General features: G+C 29.7%; 1 pseudogene; it reads left to right on the top strand.

Moving 5' to 3' along the window:
• Positions 1–1709: 1709 nt before the first annotated feature.
• On the top strand, positions 1710–5210 carry LOC136977468 (sulfotransferase ssu-1-like; annotated as a pseudogene).
• Positions 5211–5706: the final 496 nt, after the last annotated feature.

The raw sequence follows: 5706 nt of genomic DNA, 5'->3' as shown, positions 1-5706 counted from the left end.
CAACTTTACATGGATTTTTTAAACTACTTTTGCAATCAAACGATATTCAAGTTAATAACAATTTATTTCAATAGACATTCAAACTTATCTCTATTTGTGCACGCGTTAACGATTTAATGCTTTTTCTAGAAGAAAATTCTTTTCAAAACATTTTCGAGAACTGAAGTTAGATCGAATCAAACAGTTTCTTGCGTTAGAATCCTATTTAATTCTTCTATTAACGTACGGTTCAGAAGTTTTGAAAATCAAATTAGCAATTTTTTTCCACTAATTTTCTACAAAATTCTTAGAAAATTTGAGTATAAAGTTGAATTACCAAAAACGCTGTAATTAGCCTTAAGTCAAAAATTGAAGTACAATTGAAAGATTACAGTCAAACTTGTTTTTATGCGGTCTTTTTTTGTGCGATTTTTTATTTGTGCGGTTTTTTGTGCGATTTTTTATTTATTTTTATTTTTTTAACTCTTTCCGCCCTGTGGGCACTAAGAGGCTTCTTTTTGCAAGCCCATTATGGGTTCGGCCAGGTCCACAATGGGGCGACCGGGTGGTGAGGGACGGGGCCCGACATATCCGGACGGACCACCCCCGAAAAATTCCTGGGGATTTTTCGACCCGTCGGTATTCGAACCCGGGTCCCCCAGAGCGGTAGGCTGCAACCTTGACCGCTCGGCCATCCGGCCTCGCGATTTTTTATTTGTGCGGTATAGTTGGCGACGAGTCTCATGCGTTTTGTCATGTCTCACATTGACTTATTATAGCTAAATAAACTTATTATAGCATAAATGAACTTATTATAGTAATATTATTGCATGAATATGCGAAAAATGAAATAATTTATTTTTTAAGTCAACAAAACACCACCTGGACAAAAATATGTAAAACAGACGATAGACGAGACAGATGCAGTCAAAGTGCTGACATCTCGTTGTCAATAAATTCTACGTCTGTTTTTAATGTACGTTAATTAAACCTTCAAAGTGCTTTCACATTCCTGGACCATTAAGATAAGATTCATTTCCAAGCGTAAATTGAAGGTAAATGTACTGTATTATGTTTTCTATTTAGATATAAAATTTTAGGATTTTTATTTTATGTTTAGACGTAATCCCTGAAAATGAATAAGGGCAAAAACAAAGCAATGAGGAAGGTAATTCCGTTAGAAACTAAGACTACGATTTTAAAACGAGTTATTTGCTATGTGAGACATTTTTATGCGGTCTCTATTCACCGCATAAAAAAATATTTTTTTTAATTGTGTCGCGAAAACTATTTTTTATAGCCACTCGTGAAGTTTCGTGCGATTACTTTTATGCGTTTTTTATGCGGTCCCTATCCACCGCATAAAAACAGGTTTGACTGTATTTAAAGAAAATACATAATACTGTAAATTTAAAATTACAATTTAGCATCAGTTTTGCAAAGTTTTGTTTCAGCAATTTATCTTAAATGATAAATTACACTTGCTGCTTTGGTTGAAACCGAAATTAAAGTATAAATGTTATTATTATGATTCTATTCAATTAATATAATTAACTAAATTCCGCCAGTTTATCAATAGATTAAAACCATAGAAATATAACAACGAACATGCTAATCTTCTAATATTTATTTGGACTTTGTAAGACCTGATAAGTATATCAACGGTAACGCCGACAAATTAAAGTCCATAATTCTGTTCAAAAATCTAATTGAGACTTAAATAGGTTTCAGGATATTTGTTCCGTAAGTTTATTTTATTTATACTTTATTATAAAAACTAAATAAATGTAAATAATAAAGTAAAATTAACGTAAATGTAGCATTTTCTTTCAACGCGTATTTTCATAAAGGTCATAAGTATAATTAAATACAGATAAATGAATTATAATTATAGATATAGTTATGATATTATATCTACGTAGCGTAGTTAAAAGCATAGTTGAATAATATTTGTGTTATAAAACACAAATATTATTCAACTACGCTTTTAACTTATATTTGAAAATTGTTATAAAAATATATAATTTTTCGTAAGTTTACGTTATACATTTTATATCATATAGGCATCGTGAGGCTAATGAAAAGTAATGATGGTGCATAGTGGCATGAATGATTTCGTATGTCGTATGGCTGATGCTTATTACGATAATTGGAAGTTACACTAAAGTATATTTTACGCTGATGTTGACCTGCAACGTAATGAATTTACACGGAAAATATATAATGATTTATATATAAACATTCAAAATACACTTATATTTGTAAAAATAAACTAGTAAAATTGTAGAAACACTCACAAACTGACTTACAAGGCTGGAAATGGAAATCATTTTCTAGAGAAAAATATTATATTTTAAGTTAAATTAATTTAAAGATGTATGTAGACGAATAGCTTCATTTCATATGATTTTAGATAATTTTTGTTGCCAATTTTCTTTAAATGTTTTCAAATGTTTCATTGTATTAAAATATTTTTGTCATCATTTTTGAAATAAAAAGTGAGATGACGATAAAACTGATCAGTTTACAGCGTTGATAATTAATTTGTAACTGGAAATGTCATGTAGGAGTTATGCTGAATATCAATAATGTATCATAAATAGTATATTTTATATGAATAAATTCTTGATGATTAAAATATAAGAGAAAAATTATCGAGTTTTAAATGCAATTACTCTTTAACAGAAAAATTCATTTAGAAATTTGGCATAAAATCATTTTTAATTTTATTGATATTATATTTGTAAAAGTCTAAGAGTTGCCTAACTTACTGAGCTGTTATGAGACTTTATTTTAAAAATTATATTTATAATGTTAATCATAATAATTAAAATTGTTTGTAGCTCCATCTGTTGTGAAATTTTGTTTTTAAAAACTTTTTATATTATTAATTATTATAAAATGACAAAAAGCTTAATTTTGAGGGTAGAGATGATTTTTATGAAAAATTGTAAATGCTAATAAAGAGTAAAATCATTAAGTCTGACCCCGCTCGAGATATGACACATGACACTCCTCTATCTCCACCTCATCTTAGTTCTTGGTTCTTCGGATGTTTGCGAAACAACCGGGTGGAGTTCACTGTCGTCACGGTGATATTTCTGAGCACTCTCTTTTCAGTCGGTCTGTTCTTGGACTACATAGACGAATAAGGCCGGCTCTGTGTTTATACAAAGGTTAGCTAAATTTCAATAAATCTTCAGCCACGAAAGAACCCATAGTTGTAGTGGCCCATTTCATTATGTGTAAAACATAAAACTTGTTATTCAGTACAAAGTATAATGCACTCAAAACAATACTTTGTACTGTATGGAGAAACTTCGGAATAGATTTGTGCCAAGAATCCTTCAAAATTGATGCAGAAGTCTCATAAACAAAGATTGAAAGGTGGAGGTTTCGAACCTCGCTGACGAGTTGCTAACCACTCTCATTGGACCACAAACTGTGTTTCTATAAGAATGCATTTGATGAAGAATGCTAAAGCTCATAAATTCCGACAGTCGTGAAGAACTTTTCAACAGAAAATTCCTATCACTATTATTTTTACTAATGAAAAATAAAATCGTTAAAACTTACTTTACTAATAAAGAAAACATTTGTTCGTAGAAAGAAATAAACTTATGTTATGTAGCCCGCTCTACCCCAGGCTCCATACAAGATCGCCACATCTGTGGTTACATTTTAAATTAATTTCGTATCGATAAAGCAGTGTATATTCGCGTATTCAATGACGAATTGCTGATGATATTTGAATTATTTTTACTCAAAACATAATGAAAACATGCCTTCGGAAATTTCACATAATCCTATTATAAATAATCAACTGGATTCTTCGTAGAAATTCATTTATTTATTACACAAGCATTATATTTTCATCCTTCGAAAGAACTGTTAAAAGACTAAATTCTTAATTGCAAATCATAAATTTTTAAAAAGTTCTCTTTTGTAAATATTTTAAATTTACTTTTTACATTTAATTTTATTACATAGTTTTTAATTTTCTTTAATTTAAAGCACAGTAGATGTATGAAAGTCTAGAAGTTTCTGTTGTTCAATATTATTATTAAATAATACTACTACTATTATATAATTTACGTATTTATTATCAATGTTTTTCAATTATGTTTTCAAAGCAAAAATGCTTTAATTTTGCTTATTCTCTAGTTACGTCTAGTATATACATAATGCTCTGTTGGAGAAGAATTCAATCTTATGTGCTTAAGAATTTAACAAATATTATTGTTATATTTCTTATTGCAGGTCATAAACAGTTTACAATGGAAGACGAAATAAAGAGACCTAACTACATAGACGTCGACGGTTTCCGTTTACCAGGTGCATTCTCGCCGGAAGCATTTCGTTCAGCAATCAAGTATAAACCAAAAAAGGGAGAAATATATGTGGTAACGTATCCGAAATGTGGAACGACATGGATGCAATGCATAATCCTGTGCATAATGCGAAAAGGGAGGCCAGTGGCAAATGCAATGGATTATGCAAAAAATTCCCTTTCATAGAATTTGCAGGAGCTGATGCATTAGACTACATGGAAGACCCCGGAGCAATTAAAACTCATTTGCCTTTTAGTCTGACACCATTTTCACCCGATGCAAAATATGTTTACATAGCACGAAATCCTAAAGATTGCTGCGTTTCTTTTTATCATCATACAAAATTGTTCGGTTTTTATAACTTCAGCGATGGCACTTTCGATGAATATTTCGAACTTTTCGTAAAAGGCGAAACGGATTTCGGAGATTATTTTGATAATCACTTATCATGGTACGAGCATAAGGATGATCCCAACGTCTACATCCTTACTTATGAAGATTTGAAAAGCGATACGCGAGGAGAAGTATTAAAATTAGCAAAATTTATGGGAGAGGAGCATTATGAAACTTTAGTAAATAATCCGGATATTCTTGATAAAGTTATCGAGTATAGTAGTGTCGGCTACATGAAGAAAATAATGAATGAATCGTTTGATGATATGTTCAGAACAAGTTCGCCGAATTTCGACGACATGACATCGGGAATTAGAGCATTTAGTGAATATATGAAGAAACATCCCCATTTCTCGAAGAAAGTAGATGGCCAATTTGTTCGTAAAGGTATAGTCGGAGATTGGAAAAACTACTTCAGTCCTGAACAGGAAAGGAGAATGGAAGAAAGAATTAAAGAAAAAACAAAAGGTAGTGATTTGATGAAATTATGGAATAAATAACTGTTATTTGTTTTGATTGTAATAAATGCAGTCGGAGATTTGAATAATTATATAAATCAAATGACAACAATACCAGTAAGATTAAAATACGATACTGTATAACAACACGATATAAAATAAAATTTAACTGATTTTATGTATTTAATGTGTAATTTTGTAATTATATTTGCACAACAATAAGCATAAGTGTATTTTATATTATTAAAATTTTTGGTATCATTTAGAACTTCATATATTATCTATCAACTTTTTGTATTAGTATCTTAAAAAATTGTTGATATATCATTTATGTATAGAAGAATACGAATGAAGTGTTTGTCGTAAGATTAAAATTTTAGTCTTTGTATATCAAATATTGGATTATTTTTACAACAATTATTCAATATTCCATCTTTGGTGTCAATAAATGTTTAAGTTTATTTTAATTTAATTGTAGTTGAGTAGGTTTAAAGATAATTTAATGATAATTTTCATTAAATGATTATTTGAAATTATCATTTCTG

Source organism: Centruroides vittatus, unplaced genomic scaffold (assembly GCF_030686945.1).
Source record: "Centruroides vittatus isolate TY-2023 unplaced genomic scaffold, ASM3068694v2 contig_1114, whole genome shotgun sequence".
NCBI classification, from domain to species: domain Eukaryota; kingdom Metazoa; phylum Arthropoda; class Arachnida; order Scorpiones; family Buthidae; genus Centruroides; species Centruroides vittatus.
The sequence above is the reverse complement of the archived record's forward strand: the minus strand, read 5'-3'. Positions and strand labels throughout refer to the sequence as shown.